This window comes from Mytilus edulis, chromosome 8 (assembly GCF_963676685.1).
Source record: "Mytilus edulis chromosome 8, xbMytEdul2.2, whole genome shotgun sequence".
Classification (NCBI taxonomy): domain Eukaryota; kingdom Metazoa; phylum Mollusca; class Bivalvia; order Mytilida; family Mytilidae; genus Mytilus; species Mytilus edulis.
Genome location: NC_092351.1, coordinates 56,267,013 through 56,287,763, shown reverse-complemented (window position 1 = coordinate 56,287,763; position 20,751 = coordinate 56,267,013).

Genomic DNA, 20,751 nt, shown 5'->3' with positions numbered 1-20,751 from the left:
TATTCAATTTTTTTTCAAGGTTTATGATTTCTAGTGAGAGTTGATAATGCCGTTTTGTGCCAACCTGTTACATGTACCTGTTACCTGAATTAAACAAACTGTACCTTAACATACTCTACAGGAAAAAATCCTTTCTTTCCATCAATTTCCCCAATCAGCCACCGCTTAGTTTCCTGGCCGACGACATCAAATTTCATTTCTTTTGGGAAATTTAATTCGTCGCTGGTTTTGGCTCTGTACGGCCTCTGGGAGATAACGCTGTAACGTGATCCTTGAGATAGACCAATCTTTCCTATATGATGAAAAGTTAGATTTGATACTCGAAACGATTATCAAAGCACAATGTAAAAACATTGAATGTTTGTTAGAATTGTCTAACATTGATGCGTGTCTCTTTTGAAGGAACAAAAAGTCAGATCTAGCCGAACAAGTACGTTATTCTTTTACTTCTCTTGTTAACTCATAATTCAAAACATTATGTTTTTCATGCATTTTAGCGAAGATTTACGACAAAAGAAGTATACGTTTCTGTTCATGACTTATTTCATTGATACACATAAACGTGTCGCATTCGCATGTAGCAGCCCGTTTAAACGTTCTTGAATAATTATTCCAATAAAAAACGTTTGATTTTCTCTGTTTTGTGGGTTATTCAAACATTAAAAAAAAACGTGTCGAAGGGTCATTTTGCAGTAATATCTGACTTGAACAAATGTATATTCGGATGTTGTTACAAAATAAACACGCCACTGAAAGATGCGAGGGAACGTTTTGTATTGTTAGACTTTGAGACGGTATGATACATACCGAGGGTCCTTCTTTTTGTTTTTCTTTGCACATTTCTTTTAGAAACTGGTTCATCATCACTCGAACTCCCTGAAATAGAAGATAACGCGTGTAACTTTTTTCACAGTGTTACACAATTGTAACCCATATGTTTGATCAAAGTGAATTAAAATGCTAAAAGTGTAGCGAATCGATGAAGTGTTTATGAAACAACATGTCACAAATGACACATTTGCAATTTTGCTTTAACAATACAAATAAACTCATGATAGATAACAAGATTGAAATTTGATATATGCCCCAGACGCACCATTCGTCCACCAAAGACTTACTAGTGACGCTGTAATCACAAAATGTTAAAAAGGCCAAATAAACTACGAAGTTGAAAAGCATAGTGGACTAACACTTGTTAAAAGTTTTGCCAAAATACAATTAAGGTTATCTATTCCTGAGGAAGACAAGCCATTGTATTTTTAAATTGCAAACAATAATGTTGAAATGGCGTTGGTGTCATAAACTATGTATTATTTGTCTAAATATTTAGTTTTAGTTTTAGTCGGGTTCATGTTACTGAGTCTTTAGAGTTATATGTTCGTTTCATCAAGTCTTGTTTGTATTTTCGTTGTTTTAGTATTTAATCATGACTTGCTAGATTTCTTTTACTTTCTTTGGCATATGTTGCTTTTTTAAAACAAATTTCCAACTTATTTTCATCACACTCACTCACTATCTCACATTTTAAGAAGCGGTCACTACCACCGTTTCAAATGCCAAGCCTTACAACTGCATAGAGCATTCTAATAGAGAATGAAATAGGTCGTAGATATAAAATTGAGAATGGAAATGGGGAGTGTGTCAAAGAGACAACAACCCGAGCATAGAAAAAAACAACAACAGAAGGTCACCAACAGGTCTTCAATTAAGCGAGAAAATCCCGCACCCGGAGGCGTCATGCAGCTGGCCCCTAAACAAATATATACTAGTTCAGTGATAATTAACGCCATACTAATTTCCAAATTGTATGAATTCAGACATGATTATCAAAAGTTCAATTTAACATGATTAACATATATAACCCTTCATGACATTTTTTTTGTTTTGGAACAGGTGGAAACTATTGAAATACATCTTACCTACGTTACATTCTTCATAATGGTCACTTGTTTCACCTGGTTCATTGTAGTATGTTACATCACCCATGTTTTCGTAGAAACAATAACCTACAGATGAATCATCATTGTCGTCATCGTCATCATCATTATCATCATCTTCACTTCTTGATTCTGTTGGAGAAAAAAATATAATATCTCAACTACATGTCAAAATTAAAGATATGTTGTTCTACCCTTTTCAACTGTCTCTATACAATTTTGAAAATGTTCAGAGTTTTCTTCTACCTTTTATATGTGTGATCCTCGTAACTATAAATCACAAAATACTTTATTATGATAAATGAAAAAGTGTTGTAGCATACCAGGTAGATGTTACATTATTCTTACGTTTGCATATGAAATAATAAAAAAAAAATACAGTTACTTAAATGCAAACTAGCTGGAATGTCTTTCACATTAATTTTGATAAATGTGACTGTTTTAAAAGAAACATTAACAGTCATATTACAAAAAAAAAAAATCAAAGTAGATTTGTATGAATATATAGTACTAATGGAATAATGTTATACATCATTTTCCCCTTCCTTTTTGAAAGTGATTATATATCTTGCTAGCCAAGGTTACGATCCATTCACCTTCTCTCAAACCTCGGCAGATTAAGCCGACAGTTGTGATAACAATATTGCATCATCTATCGTTTGATCAATGTCACACTAATTACTAATACATTTTTTCTTGACTACTGGAAGCACTCGAACTCTCTCCAGTAGGGAGGTAAAACGAAGGTAGCGTCTAGAGTCTATAAACTTGTCAAGGCAGGAAAGAAATGAAAATATACGTTGACTTTTCAGTATTTGTACAAGAAACAAACACAGGAACCTCTATTAGTTTATTAAGAACATTTTTAAAATGTTCCTTACTATCTTTACTATTCCGGTATGTTTTTGGGGTAAAGACTTGTCAGTTTATTTTCACTCTATGAGTTTGAGGTGTAATACCACCAAATCATGGTACGTCACATCCGGTTGTATACGAAAATAGGTCGAGATAAATATTCCCTTTAATTTGAAGTTGTAGGTAATTAATCCTACATTACTGTTTCATAAACATATGTCTTTGGTATTTCAAAGGACTATTATTTTTTTTATTTGGGGTTTCTATAGACTATTTTGTAAACTTGAGGATACATGATTCCTAAACCTTGTACACAGGTTAGACATGGAGAGAAATCTGATTGGTTAACTTCAAGTGATGGTTATTTTATTGTATGCAATGACATGTTATGTTAAATTTTTTTTTATAGTAGTGGACATGATAAATTTTTACTCATGCCAAGTTTTGTTTTTGAAACAAAGATAACTTCTGCACATTTTTGTTTAAAAGAGCAAAGTTAACAAAGACTAATAGGTGAAAATAAATGATGATATTACACCTTGACTGTCTTTCGTCCCTATTTCTAGTTGTACAGCCAGCACGTGGATATTGTTTACATACATTTTCTACGTTTACACGTGATCATGTTATATGCGCTTTTTGACTGGATGCAGAAAGTTACGACTGCAACCAATGAAAATCATTACCTCTTTGATTCTAAATTCTCACTGTATCCGCTAAGGATGGATACATGTATAAGGGGAGTCTGTTGTAACCCTTAGGTAGCAAAAGTGTTGATAATCTTGCCATGGTTTTAACTAGACCAACTTACCAGATTCAATCGGATGATTTTCGAAATCTAAAAATATATAAAATATTATTCAGACGTTTTGAATGCCTTACATCTTAGTAGAACATTGGATAATAATAATTTAGTTCAGTGAGATAGATAACTTTATCCGATCACTTTGATTATATACAACTTTCACTTAATTTGACAGCTAAAGAGACACGTTTGCAAATTTGTGATTTGTATAGACGGGTATACAAGTCAAACTAAGTGACCAAACAGGATACAAATATATACATGACCAGCTTAATGCATCCAAAATTACTTGTCTAATATAGAACGTTCGAATTTTAAAAGATCCTATATATTATCAGTGACGCTCGTATAAAAAGGGTGATGATGTGTATGTTTTTGGTGAACCGTCATTAGCACTAAAACAATAGTTATAACTGTTTATAAACGTGTCTCTAAAACAATAATGTGTAACAGGTGTTATACTTTTAGTTTAATACATATGCTAATCAGTTTTAATCATTCGTTTTGTCTTAAACACACTTCATTATTAAGATTTACTTTTGTTTTCATACAAACATATTATCGTGTATATAATACTTAATAAGTTAATCAGACTTTGTGCGTATTAATGTCTTACAAGTTATACATGTCAATGTTTAGTTACCTAAGTAGTTATTCTGTGCTCTGTGCTCCTTCTCAGGTCGCGGAGGTAACATAGGTGGTCGTTCGAAGGGGGCAGCACTTTTCTTCATCACATCTGTAATTAAAGAAAACTTAATTAACTTCGAATTAATAGATAGTCTTGAAATTTCTTTCACAATAAAGGAAATTTCAATTGTTGAAGACTGCAGCTACCGGTATTTATGTTCCAATCTGCAATGTCTTTTATTCTGGTAAACTATAGAATATTGCAGGAAAATCTCTCTCTCTCTCTCTCTCTCTCTCTCTCTCTCTCTCTCTCTCTCTCTCTCTCTCTCTCTCTCTCTCTCTTTCTTTTTTTATACCTTCATAGATAGTACCATTGCTTGATCGATTTATCATCTGTACATTTGACTGTTGTAATGATTGTCCGTTTTGTGTTGATAGATCGTCGTGACTTTTGCTTGGATGAATATTCATCTGTGAATATGCCTGCTGTAAAGGCGGTGTTGAAAGGTCGTCGTACCGTAAAAGACCTTAAATGTAAAAAGAAACGTGGAGCAAATCTTTCAATCTCTTTATTGAATTGATACATTAACGAACAAGTAGAGGAAATTATTTATTTTCTAAAAATATAACCTTACAGCATGTACAATGTTAGTTTTTAATGTCTTTTACAGTCTAAAATAACGCTTTTGTTGTTATTGGTGTTTTTGCACTGCCCTTGTAAATTCTGATACTGATAAACGCAATCCAATTGAAATTTGCAATACTTATAATGAATTGATAAAAAAGTGAATCGGAATGAAGAACACAGGAAATAAAACATTCTTTGGATAAACATTTATAAAGGACTGCTTTTGGTCTAGACAAAGGATACAGCAATGATAAAAACATAGGGTCACATCTTTTCAGAATTTTGCAGAAATTATAACACAATCAACGTACAGTATGATGATAAGTACAGATAGTTACTAATAATAAGTGGAATCAAATAATTGCAACAAAAACTGACAAAAAGGATCCATGTAATCAGACCGAAAAAGTAAATGTAAAATTAGAGGAAGATGTATATATATTTACATTTGACAAAATAACCCTCAATTTGATAATAGCTTTGGACAACACATTCATATTTAAAGTAATTCCATCCATTGTAACATAATAGCTTGTGTCTGTATGTGTTAAACTTTAATATTGTGTTTCTGTTGTGTTATAGTTCTCTTATATTTGGTGCGTTTCCCTCATTTTCAGTTTGCAACCCGGGTTTGTTTTATCTATATCGATTCATGAATTTCAAACAGCGGTATACTACTGTTGCCTTTATTATTCAACATAGTTATGTAATGTTATTTCCCAGACCCAGCCTTTAGTATTGATCTTTATGTGTCAGACCAGCAATTACTCTCTCAAATTTAGATCGTATGTGAAAAAGGCTTACCCGGACCACAAATAGTGCATTTGATGTCATGGTTTACTTTAACTAACCAACAAAATGGTAGAAATGAAACTTTTGGTGAAAGAGAAATACCCCTTATTCGGAAGATCTATTCATTCTTATATGATTTTAAATGTATGTGGAAAATTGGCATGTAGAAAGCTGATTCATGTACAATTCAGAATATACCTGGTTTCTGTTAAGTTAGAATTAAGGTAAAATATTCAGAAGACTGTGAAAATTGCCAAATTTGGTTGAACAGATAGGGACTTTTAATTACAGTCGGAAACCAGGTTGAAATAGAACAAAAGAATCGAAGCTCTCTATTAGAGAAGGCGATAAATGTTTTCTGTATTGTTTACTATAGTGACAAATTTTTAAAAAGTTAAAAGAAACAAACAAAACGGCAGTTTTCTTCTCAATTACGAGGTGTTTTATTTCAAAAACACCATTTGCATAAGTTTTCAATTTATCTAGTACATAGTTAAGCAGAACAATTAGATATCAAGTCGACGACATGGGTATCTTTCAAGTTGGATGACAAAAATGCATAACCTCCGATTTTTTTGAAAAAATTACCACCGACGGAAAAGATATCAATCTATTAGTTCAGTAATTTTCGTGTCTGCCCTTCCATTATGTGACTGAAGAAAAAATTCCAAAAAATAGGTAACAATTGTATCGAAAAGAGAAAATCGAGTGCACCTTTTTATGTTAGGGCGTGTTTGAGTTGAGTATTTTGTCTTCATATCGTTCAAAGTAAGAATATTTCATACATCGTCTCGCTTCAGATTCTATCATTTTTATATATTAAAGCTACAGGTTGACTTTATAACACAAAAAAATAACAGTTCTAAAAGATGAAATATATGGGTCAAGTGAAATACCTATCTAATGAGTCACAAAAACAGGGAAGGTGTGTTCGAATAGCTATTTTTTTACTGAAAGTACTTGACGACAGTCTTACAAGTTGGATGATGAAAATGCATATCTTCGAAAAATTCTAATTTTTTGTGTGTGATAACTAGGGTTTATAGTCTTCAACCACTAAAAAAATCTAGTCTGCCCTTCCACGAAATATTTAATTAGATTTTTTTTAATGTTTATGATTTTTCGAAAATTCCACCTAACAACCGATCAGACAATAGTTTTAAGTTGAATCAATGCAGACAATATCATTAACTGATGCTCATTAGCTAGTTGATACATTTGTCTTTTAAAATATAACTGACATATAAGGATCGTATTGGTGCAATGTGGATAAATTTATCGGTTTCCAAGAGCAAAATTGGTAGCGCGTCATCGCTACAATGGCTTCCATTTTTACGATTGTGAAAATGAACTGGCGTAATGGGGAGATAATTTTGACGAAGTAGGATCCTGACTGATTAGTGGTCGGCCACCTTTAAATTTTGGAAATAATTCGTTAATATTAAGTACAATGTAAGTAAGTCTATATACCAGACAAAAAATGCTTATCTTTGTTCAATGGACGCAAATTCATTTTCTCGGCGATGCTTTTTCAGTATGTTGTTTTAACTAGACAATTGAAACACATACATTGTGATGAATTAGTTACAAGTTTATTTGCAGGTTCATGTCATGTTAAATACATTCTTAAAATGATTGTTTGCTTAACATTTTTTATTGTTTCAAGTAAGGGAAACTTTGAACAATACCTCCTTGGTAACGCCTTGACGCCTCATAAATGTCGGGCTCACTTGTCTTTCCTTGTGGCCAAACCGCATAGGATTGTCTGATTCTGGAAGGTAAACACACACATTGAATTTTTCTAATTAAAAAGATATTTAGAAGCGTCTTCAACTACATGTGTTATTTGTACTGGGAATCTCAATCATGGAGAGAAGTAATGGATCAGACGAACAACTGTTCTTCAGTTCAAGGAGAACAAGAGCAATATTGACACATTGTGATGTACATATATAAGTAGATAATTGCATTGAAGACCTGTTGGTGTCCTTTTGCTGTTGTCTGCTCTGTGGTCGGGTTGCTGTCTCTTTGACATATTCTCCATATCCATTCTCAATTTTTATTTATGAAATAATATCTTTTCTTCTTATGTTTTGAAAAATAGGTCTTTTACTTGACAGTCAATGTGCCCGCTATTAGGAAGGAAACTAAAAATCTGAACGAAACATACTTTGTGGTTTTACATAACTTGATTTAAGTAAGTTAGAAGTGGGTTATATTTAGATCGTCGTTTATGTTCCCGTACCAGGTAAATCAATAATTACTTAAAGTTTGAAAGGTTAATATTTAGTTTCAGTTAAGTTCAATTTATTCAAGCTTTATAAGTTATCGCAAAATCTTGTCAACTCTGAAAATTGTTGATGTTGAAAGCTTTATAAATAAAGATCGGTGTACTTACTGCACATTGTTAGCAAATATAATCCCTTCGTCAAGTTTGATTGCCCAATCCTAATGAAGGAAATACGATGAATCTTTATTTTTCGTGAAAATTTATCATTCGGAAATTCTCAGATGATGATACAGATTATATAATTTTTTTGAAATATATGATGTACAGTTTATTATGATGGATGTTTGATGCATGAAAGTAAATTCATCAAAATAGGATGAATCATCATGTTTGTTTCTTGGGCTTCTCTTAAGGAACCGTTTGTATATTTTGATAAAACATTTCGCGATAGTGTTTTGCTTTTAATGAGCTTTATGGAACATGTTTGTTGAGTTCTAGAGTTTTCATTACGTTATAGCTGAATTATTCATTCTCATTGTAGAGATCACAATTAAGAGTCTTTTGATCTGAGAGAAAACCAACATATTGGCCGAGCAAATAGCTACAAGGAACTGTTTAAGTGATTAATTATTGTGATATATATTTTCGTTTGTTGTCAGCTGTAAGGTTATTTGATTATAGGTCTTGATACAGTATATATTACACTTCTCATTAGTTAAATTTGTATGTAAACCTCAATTGTACGTATTGTGTTTTGAGTTTTTGATTTTTTAAAATGATGCCAAATAGATTTCTTTGATCTATGACAGACATTTTAAAAAGCAGACTTTGACATTTTCATGCCTGCCTATAGAAACTGTCAAAATATGTATCATTTTCCATTTTTACTTGAATAGCGATCAGTTCTCATTATAGTGCCGCTTTTGTTTGATTAAATGTCAAAACTCAAGTAAAAGTAAACGAAGATTATATTCTAACAAAATTGCAGCATGTGTATAATTTTTAACTATAAATCTAGAAAATTAATGTAAAAAAGAGTATATTTGAAAGAGAGTATCCTTTTGTTTAAGACCATGTTTATGTTTTGTGTATTTGCGGATTCGCAGAACTTCGAAACTGAATCTGTGAATAATAGATACAAGAATTAAGATGAATGCAAATAAAGGTTGTGTTAAAAATGTTTTATATAATGTTTGATTTTTAGCCAGCAACACACTGTGTCTTCGATGTGTTTTCTATTGTAAAGCACGTTTTCAAAACACTACAGTTGATAAATAACTATCATCATTACTATAATGTTTTTCATTTCTTCTATGCTTTTGTATATGAAAAAAAGAAGATGTGGTATGATTGGCAATGAGACAACTATCCAAAAAGAGATCACATTACACAACTATAAATCCCTTAATTTCTTTTCAAGGGATTAATGGTTTGATGATCGTAAAACTACTTTAATTTTAAGTTTGATCATTACTAGAAATGTGTCTACTCATCCAAACTACTAAACATAACTGCATTTACAATAATAATATCCGATTGAATACTAAGAAACCTTAAACTTTGAAAGTGCAGAACTCGCAAAAAAATATGAGTATAACAATGACTCTTTTAATGTATCAACCAGTGCTTACTGAGATTAAAATAGTTGCTATCGTGTAATTTTGTTTTTGTCAAATCGAATAAACAACATTAAACAAAATTCTGTTTATAAAATGTTGCGTCTGTTTTTAATGGTTTCTCTTATTAGCACATGTATACGTACGTGTAACTCCTTCTCCGAAGATGTTGCAAAACATTTCGACTTAACATCATCTGCATGAACTAGTTTCATGACCCATATTACTTCACTATCTTTAAGTAGTGGTATTTCAACACTAAAAATAAGAGATATAATGACGGAAAAAAACTTCATTTTGTTTTACGGACGTGCAAATTACCAAGTCAACCAATCATAACAATACACATTAGTAGTAAATCATTATTATTAAATTGATGCATTCTTTTCGTTGCTATAGGACAAACGTGATAACAATTCACTTGTACAAGAAAAGTATAACGATTCTTCAGTACTTTCAATTTTATGTTTCTTTTGAAAAATTATGTGGTAAAAAATTCTTCTATTATGTCAATGTTGAGTTGTAAATATTATTTTTTATCTTTTTAGTTTTATATCTTAGCAAAAAGTAACTTTGTTTTTAGTGCCACTTTAATAAAGTAGTCTTCTGGAAGAACTTTCGTTACTTATATTCCTAAAATGTAATCCTTGATTTGTTCTTAAACATGTTTAAAGATAATATGAACTGGTTTACGGTGCATTATAGTTTTCAAAGGTACCAGGTTTATGATTTGATACGTCAGACGCGCGTTTCGTCTACATCAGTGACGCTCAGATAAAAATATTGATTAAGCCAAACAAGTACAAAGTAATTACTTTAGTTTTAGCCAATTTCCTGTCACAGTCCTATCACTACAAAAAAATAGTTTGACAACTGTTTGTTTTAACTTTGAGGTTATAGCATTACATTTTTGAGGAAACAAATATTTGAACATAATCAAGAAGACTTTTTTGACATGCACAAACCGTCGTATTTGTTAAGTAAGATTATGCTTTGTCCTTCCAAGATAGATTGTTAGATTTTATTAAGGATTGCTATAAGTCCAAAAACTCCAAACAAAATCGTAAAAAAACCCAATGTAAAACACTAATAGATTGTTCCAATATGAATAAATGTTAAATTGCAATGAGATTTCATAAGTGTATTTAATACACTTTTTACTGTTGCAAGTCCTAACAAGGTTCGATTCGTCATTATAAGATTGACTTACGTAATGAAACCAACATGAAAAATTATCGATATACAATGTCCACCTTTTATATCCATACAAGGAAAAAGAAATTTCTCTATCATGATTCGGTGCGTTCTCATTCTTGAATATATACACATGACCTTTGTATACCACCACAAACTTCTTTGCCCCTTAATGAAAACAAATCGTTTACAATTTATGTATAAATTTATTATTAAATGCACATAAAATATGTCAAGATATACATGTATGCTGTATTAATACAATCATTTTAGTAATTCAAGAATGCAGGATAACCATGTGTTCTGGTACTGAAATTAGACTAACAAACACATTGTATTAAGTGAGGTCATATCTTTTCAGTTTTAAAATCACAACAAGCCTTTGCATCGGAATTAAATACATTTATTTTGAAACCAGTTGTTGGCATGACACGGGATATGTTCTTCTCATATATTTTAGAATGGTAAAATACTTATCCCCTAACTGGGGGATTGTGCCTGATATTCATATAATAAAGATATAAGATTCCAATTAGTTAAATTGAGGTCTGGAGCTGGCATCTGAGGAACTGCTAGTAGTCTGTTGTTAATTTGTGTAATGTTGTTATTTTGCTTAGTTTTTTTTTGTTACCTCTTCTGAGATGAGACTCGGATTTCTCTTAAACTGAGTTTTACTGTGCGTATTGTCGTGCGTTTGTTTTTGCTACATTGGCTAGATGTATAGGGGAGGAATGAGATCTAAAAAAGATATGACGGGTTAAAACCCGTCTGATTTTTGTTCCTATCCAAAATCAGGAGCCTCTGGCCTTTGTAAGTCTTGTATCATTTTTCATTTAAGTGTCTTGTGTAAAAATTTTACAGTTTAGTATGACGTCCATTATCACTGAACTAGTATACATATTTATTTAGGGGGGTAGTCGGGTTGTTGTCTCTTTTGCACGTCTTCCAATTCCATTCTCGATTTTATTTAATATTTTTTACATATTTTGGATTACCGTTTAATAATTAAATCAAATAAATGTTAAATCTTTTTTTAGGGGAGAATGTTAAATGACTTGCTGTGAAATTTAAATTTTCATTTACCAACTTTTTAATCATGTGATAAATTTTAGGAGTCAATTTATGTTTTAAAATCTTCATTTCAAATTGACTTACATTTATTCATAATGTTCGGTCTTCTTATCGGTCTTCTTAACCATCCGAAAAAATTCTCGCCTAGACCAATCAAGCTTTGACAATCTAACAAAAGAGTCATTTACATACTAGTATTACAAGGAAACATTGGGGGGAAATATACATTCAATGAAATAACCTCAATCATTTAACTAGAAACATAATGTGTTATATGAACAAGCAATTGTGTCTGTTTAATTTGTTTTTATTCCGTCCTCGTTTTCCAGATTCTGAAGTTAATGAGTTGGGCATACCAGACTTCGCTTATGAATTTGTAATAAATACTTTGAACCAAATCGTCTTTTTTAGATAGATTTATTCAGGCTTATCAGATTCCTTTTATTAGTTCATTTATCTAAACTATCAAGTTTTGCTGAATATAGTTTATCTGATAAAAAATAAAAAATGTACCAATTTTGCTGCAACAGACCAATATCTATTCATATTGTCTTCTACTCTCTATATTGCGAATATATTGTGATGCTAGTATCATCAGTCAGGGGCATTACTTAAACATGTAACTTTTAAAATTATCTATGTAAGTAATGATTGAAAACGAGGCTATTTTAAAAATTACTGATATAAGTAACTTTTCTAAATATTATTTTTATAGATGACCAATTATACAACTTTTACTAGTTTTATCAAATTTTTACAGTCATCTGATTATTGTACCCATGAAATATGAAATATAATCATTCTGAAACACTAATTGCTTTTCTGACGCACTTATCTTTGATATCGACGCTTCTTGGTCAAAGGTTGATCTCTGGGGACTATTAAAATATCGTTTTCCTTCAAAATCTTGAAGGTAGACAGATATAAATAGATAGAAACTTATGAACTAACTAAGACTTGAAGTTATTTATAATTTGTAACCCAAAACATGTTCCTTAAATAAGTGCTATTACCAATTCTTTCAAAGATGTACAAAATAACTTATTCAAGTAACATTTTTGTCATTATTTTTAAAGGTACCCTTTATGTGTATTCTCCTCTCAAATCTTACAAATTCTTAAATCTATGATATAAAATGATATATAAATTCATGAAAACTACATTTATCCTTGCTTCTATTGAAATTAAAAATAACTCTATTGAGTAATTTTGTATTTTTTTAAAACAAATTTTACCTATATAAGTAACTAAAAAAATTTACTTTTTTAAGTAACGCCCCTGACTGATCATTTTTATCTGTTTACTTTATAATACAATTAGATGTACTTTACATAAGTTTTTTAATCAAATAGAATACATATCTCAACACCTGTTTTTCGTATTTAAGAATTAATTCTTACCTATATTACTTAAAGGTCTATGACGTCTTGTTTGATTCATTGTGCATTCAGATGTTGAAATATTATTTGAAGGTAAATGCAGTAAATAATAGATTAAGGCTGAAATAAGGTGATTTTTTTTCCTGATGAAATAACTGTGAGTTATTTAATAACTGAAATGTAATAAAAGACCAAATCATCATAAAAGAGTAAAATTCTTAACAATGGTAAAAGTAGTACTATCATTTTATATTATGATAAAACAAGAATATGTCCATAGTTCACGAATGCCTCATCCGCACTATCATTATCTATGTTTAGTGGACCGTGAAATTGGGATGAAAACTTTAATTTGGCATTAAAAATAAGAAAGATCAAATCATAGGGAACAAGTGTACTGATTATCGAGTTGATTGGACTTCCACTTTATAAAAAATTACCTCGATCAAAAACTTTCACTAAAACTTTAACTTGAAGCGGGACAGACGGCCGGCCAAACGGACGAACGAACGGACGAAAGGACATACTAGAAAATATAAAAAGCACAAACTGATGATTAATAAATAAACTTAACATGAGGTAGTCTGGCGTATTAAAATCTAAACCTCGTATATTTTGATTAGCTATTATTCGGGTGTTTCTCTATCCTATATGTTCTCCCATTTACTTGTATTGTAGTCCTGTCATGTAATGTTGTCATTTAAATGTTATATTGACATTACAATAAAGCGGGAGGTTAGGCATGCAACAAAACCATGTTCAACCCAAAAATGTTTTTCTTAAAATGTCCTGTACCAAGTTAGATAATTAGCCTTTGTTATATTATAGTTCGTTCCTGTGTGTGTTAGATTTTTAGTTTGTGTTTCTGTTGAGTCGTAGTTCTCCTCTTGTATTTGACGGGTTTCCCTCAGCTTTAGTTTGTAACCCGGATTTGTTTTTTTCTCAATCGAATTATGTATTTTCAACAGCGGTACACCACTGTTGCCTTTATTTATAAATCATCAATGTATTTAAGTTATACTATTATATCGCAAAATATTTTTAAATAACAAATCCTTTTTTCTTAAATATTTATGACAAACTTTTCTCGTTATGAATTTTAACCGATTAAATCGTGAAATGTTCCTCAATAAAAATAAGTTCCCCTCATGTTTCCCATATACAATGACTGTGATTTATTTTTAACTATATGTTTACTTTCTTTTTACATTGCAATTAAAATTGACTTACCCTTAAATATTTTACAGAAGTATAAGAAGAAAGTTTCGTCGAACAAATAGACACCAATTACTACCTTAGAACAAAAACATATAATTATGAAAATATGAATTAAATATAAAAAGTCGACATCTGATAATTACCAACAGATTTCACTTCTGAAAATGTATCATGATTTTTTTAATTTAAACACATTAAGAAAGGAAATAGGGAATGTGTCAAACAGACAACAACCCGACCATAGAGCAGACAACAGCCGAAGGCCACCAATGGGTCTTCAATGCAGCAACTCCGGCACCCAGGGAAGTATTTCAGCTGACCCCTAAACAAATGTGTATACTAGTTTAGTGATAATTGACGTCATACTAAAATCCGAATTATACACAAAAAACTAAAATTAAAAATTAATTTATGCTTTAACAATTATCCGTGAATTATTTTTGTTTAAATTATTTAAATGTACTCACTTGTAGATATAAGTATGACCAGGTACTCTTTTCTATCTAACAAGCTTATTTGTTACTCGATAAGAGACACACTTTTTGAAGTAGGTATCCTGTTCACCGCCTAAAAGAAATACCCCCAAATATCTACTAGTTACATTTCTGTTGTGTTTTTGGCAATAGTTAAAATCTGTTCATCTGCGACTTTTATATGAATTTCAATGTCACATGGTTTTCAACTATTTCGAAAAAAATAATAAACTTTCGTTTTGTGTCATCCAATATATAGTGTTTGTTATACTTTATCAAATAAAGATCTATCTGATTACACAAGTGATAAAGTGCATTGCAGTAGTTTACCTATGTTTTCAACTGTTACACACGTACAAAGAAATAAAATGCTATTAAATACATAATACTGATAATGTGAAGAAAAAAAATATTTAAAATATTCGCTTTGAATTATGTACACATTTTTAAACAGGAATCGGAACCGAAATTTGCAGAAATCTTTTAGCCTCAATGAATCGGTTACCTGATGAGAACCGATCATAAGACTAGGTACTACTGAAGAAGTAGAATATATTAATTGCAATCACGGATATTCCGAAAACTGTTTCAATATAAAAAGATTAAAAAAAAAAAACTGCTACATGTAAACATATAAAGTGTTTAAAAAAAGCAAGAAAACAAAGAGTCCACGTGCTTGTTTTCAAGATAAAAGCCGTTAAAAAATTGGCGTTAAATGATTCTCTCTATTTTTTCGAACATTTGGCGGTATTGTTTTTTTTTCTTTCAAAAACTATTAAAAAATAACAGGATTAAAAAAAGATTTTCAATAATGGTCTTTTAAACTATATATAATTAAATCATGAGAAAAACTAGGTTTTCCTAGGCCAAAACTAGCACTACATGGACAAACAAGAGGATTCCGAATATCTTGAAAAAAGTCAAAAATACGAGGAGAAAATCAAGTTGCACTTAATAGAAATAAACCAAAAGAGAATTATATGTTTTAAATGTCAGATATACTATATTGTAGTGACGTTCATGTTTGTCTTTTATAAAATTTAAAAAATGATTAAAACATTCGTTAAACAAGTCATCGTTTTCAATTTTGAATTGAATGTTACTAATCAGGTATACTGCATTATGCTGTTCTGTTATTAAGTAAGGTGAATATAGGAATTTAATATTCTATACCTTTTGAAAAACACAGAATTTTGTTTTTGCTGTGTTTTTATTTGATATAATAACATATTTTATAGCACGTGTTTGTGGGACGTCTTATTTGTCGAGAGTGAAGAAGACTTGATCAGTACTGTATATTTTGGTTAACATACTTGTTTTTTGTGCAAGTGACATAAGGGGGATTGCGAACTCAAACAAACAAAAAAGTTTTTTAAAACATGTACCTTAGTTTGCTTGATATTATTCATTTTTCATAATAAAACTATTAATAATCATCGTTTTTTTTGAAGATTATACGTATTGTCCGAATCATAATAGCACACGTACTAAGTTGTTCTGTTTCTATTACCTTGGCACATTTTCGTGTGATCACATTAAAAAAAAACCATTTCATCACTAGTGCATAACAGATCTTTAAGAAATGAGTCAGATCATTATCAAGGGATTTTCATTTAAAAATAAAGATAAAATTCCTGTGAAGATGTTTACCTCTCAATCATATATATAAGTAAGTGTTCACGGTAATAAAGATATTTTACAATGATTTGATCTAGATTTTGACAAAAAGTAAATATTGATATGTAGTTTATAAACATGCACCAACTTCACATTTCCAAATGTTTCTTTTAAATAAAAGGACACTTATCACACGAAAACAACAATAGGTTTTCTCATTTTAGCCAAGTGTTTTTTTATTTTATCTTATTGTTTGTATTGTAAACCCAAACATAAATGCTAAATGCAATTCAATTATTGTAAAATGAAAAAGTGCACACGCTGAAATGTCTTGCCTTCTTTACAAATCATTGATATTATGTTGATAGTCCTAAATATAAAGCTTTATTACAACTGTCACATTAACTTAACATTAACCAAGAAAACTGAACATTGAACAATGAACCATGAAAATGACGTCAAGGGCAGATGAACCATGCCAGCTAGACATGTACAACTTACAATTCTTCCATATTACATTTGTTGACCTATTGCTTATAGTTCAAGAAAAACAGACTAAACACAAAAATTTAACACTGAGCAATGAACCGTGAAAATGAGGGCAAGGTCAGAGGACACCTGCCAGTTAAACATGTACACCTTACGGTTCTTCCATACACCAAATACACTAGACATATTGCTTATAGTATCTGAAATATGGACTTGACCACCAAAACCTAAACTTGTTCTCTGTTCCATGACATGAGGTCAAGTGAAATCTGTTTGACGGGCATAAGGACCTTGTAAGGTACGCACATACCAAACACAGTTATATTATTATTTATAATTTATAATAGGAGAGAATTTACATTATCAAAAATATTAACTTTTTTTCAAGTAGTCACTGAACCATGAAAATGAGGTCAAGGACATTAGACATGTGAATGACGGAAATTTCGTATCATCAGCCATCTAAATACAAGGTACGAAGCATCCAGATCTTCAACTTTCTAAACTATAAAGCTGTCAAGAAGTAATTTCTCGCTACATTGAAGACCTGTTGGTGACCTTCTGCTGTTGTGTTTTTTCTGTGGTCGGGTTGTTGTCTCTTTGACACAATCCCCATTTCCATTTTCAATTGTATCTTACGCCGCCGCCGCCGGATCCATATCTCTATGTCGAGCCTTCGTCGACAAAAGTTGCAGGCTCCACAAAAACTACGTGTTCATAGCCATGATCGCTGTAAAAGAGGGACGAAAGATACCAAAGGGACAGTCAAACTCATAAATCTAAAACAAACTGACAACGCCATGGCTAAAAATGAAGAAGACAAACAGAAAAACAATAGTACACATGACACAACATAGAAAACTAAAGAATAAACAACACGAACCCCACCAAAAACTAGGGGTGATCTCAGGTGCTCCGGAAGGGTAAGCAGATCCTGCTCCACATGTGGCACCCGTTGTGTTGCTTATGTGATTACAAATCCGGTAATTAGTCTAATTCGGTAGGTCACATTCATGAAAGGGAAGGGGATTGTAGTTACGACGTAATGAACATATCCGATATCATTTGTGAAACGGTTATTCCATAACGGTCAACCAACTCGTGATGGAGTCCGAATCCGTAAAGATGCCGTAGAAATTATATCTAGCACTTCAAATGCAAATATTTTTTATTTGCCTTGATGGTGCAATACACAGTCAATTGTAAAAGAAAAATATGGAGGTTCATTACCTTAACGTTTCACCCCCTCGAAATGTGTTAAATACTGACGATCCCATATCTCGTTCTTGTATGCAACATTTTCTAGCAGCTATCTCTGTCCTAATTTCAAATGCTTTATGAATACTAGTAACTGTTATGAATTAAGAATTAGTAATGCTAGAAAACCAAATAATAGTTATCCCTCAAACTTTAGCAAACATAGAAGAGTATACAGGCTTATATATAATGCACATCCAAATTAATATACAATTTAAATGCTAAGGGGCAATTGTTTTCATGACATTATAAATTGTCCACAAACTTTGAATGCAAGTCTTGAGAAACTTTGCAAAATCAACCAATACAGCATGATTATAACTTGATAGGTAAAACGAAGTATTTGCATGGGTTCTTGTTTTCTCTTTTCATAACGTGAATCAGTTTTCTGTTTTCGTAGATATTAGTATTGACCCCATATCTGCTACAAATTATAAAAAGAGAAACGAAAACACCTTTTGAAGGATTCAGAAACAAACATGTACTTCAATAAAAGAAACTGTAATTGGAACAATCATGGAAATCACAAAAATTCTGATTTCCGAGGAAAACTCAAAACGGAAAGTCCTTAATCAGAGGGCAAAATCATATAATAAAACACATCAAACGAATGGAACACAAATAGCTTATCCTTGTCTTGGTACGGACATTTTAAAATATAGAAAATGGTGGATTGAACCTAGTTTTAAAGCGCAAAACCTCTTACTTGTACGACAGTCGCATCGAATGTCATTATATAAACATCGATGCGTGAACAAAGTGTCACAAATAGGGGTACAATATTAAAACAAACCCAACTGAAAACTTCGTGTGATTTCAGGTGCTCCGTAAGGGTAAGTTTATCCTGTTCTGCTTGTGGCACATGTGTTGCTCATGTTATTACAAAGCCGGCAAACAGTCCAATACAGCACATGTAGGTCACATTCGTAGCTGCGATGTATCAAAGGAACATATCCGATATCACCTGTATAAGGGATATTCAATAACTCTCAACCAAGTCGTAATGGCGTCCGTAAAATTTACGAAGTGATGATTTCAACTTCACCCTTTGGAGCTATTAGTTTCAAAATGAATTGGGAATCTGAAATTATCTTCTTTGTCGTAAAGATTTGTTTTCAGCCGACCCACATTGTCAATTTCTAGATAAAAGTTCAAATCAAATGGCTTGATCAAAAGCTCAAACACATCAAACGAATGGATAACAACTGTCATATTCCTGATTTGATACAGGCATTTTCTTACATAGAAAATGGTGGAAAGAACCTGGTTTTATAGCTCTAAGCCTCTCTCTTGTATGACAGTCGTATCAAAATCAATTATATTTACAACGATGCATGAACAAAAAAGACATAATAGTTAACATTGTCAAAATATGGGTACAGCAGTCATCATTGTGTCAAAATCTTCCAAGTTGTGTCCTTATTTGTTAAATGCTGAGTATCTTGAAAATAAGACGTCATCCATGACAACCTTCTACAGAGAAAAGTTAGTGATTGCATAGAATAGAAATAAATTCATACTGATTGTTTGGAAATTAATAGATTTTAAGAAAACAACATTTGTTTTAATGGCACAAATTGCATACCACCGTGTAGCAGATTTGTTCTGGTATGGTTATGAATCAGAGTTTATTGCCAAACTGAGTAAAGGTTTGACTTCATTCAAATTACTTGATCAATTCAACTAAACAACACTCATTGTATCCTTGCTACTTGGAGGTGAATAGTTATAATTAATCAAAATTTACACAGAGAAAAGTACTTTAAAACTATAACCAACGTTCTTCTCCCAGATGTAAGAACTTCAGTAGATCGAGGAAAATTTATGAAAAAAATAGATGATTGTTTATGAGCCCATATTATCTTGATTATGTCGTTTGTTAAACTGTTACACAACTTTCCTAACTTAGACACATCGCTCGCATACATGAGTATAAACATTCATACGATTTTGTTTACAATTTGTACTTTAAGTACTCAAGTAACATGTTTTTGAAATTCTGTTTTTTTTTTATTATAAAGGTTTCCAATAAGTTGCCTTAATAGTTATGAAAGGTACCATGATTATAATTTAATACGCCAGATGCGCGTTTCGTCTACATAAGACTCATCAGTGACGCTCAGATAAAAAAAATTGTAAAGCCAAACAAGTGCAAAATAATTTGGTCACGTATTTCATATGAAAATTCCACTTATTGTATATTGTTTGCAGCTTGAATTCCAAATCAAAAGGCAAAATCAAAAGCTCAAACACATCAAACGAATGGATAACAACTGTCATATTCCTGACTTGATACAGATATTTTCTTATATAGAAAATGGTGGATAGAACCTGGTTTTATAGCTCTAAGCCTCTCACTTGTATGACAGTCGCATCACACTAAATCATATTTACAACGATGCATGAACAAAACCGACATAAAAGTTAACATTGTCAAAATATGGGTACAGCAGTCATCACTGTGTCAAAATCTTCAAAGTTTTGTCTTCATTTGTTAGAAATGCTGAGTATCTTGAGACTAAGACGTCATTCAAGGCAACCTCCTACATAGATAAGTTGGTGA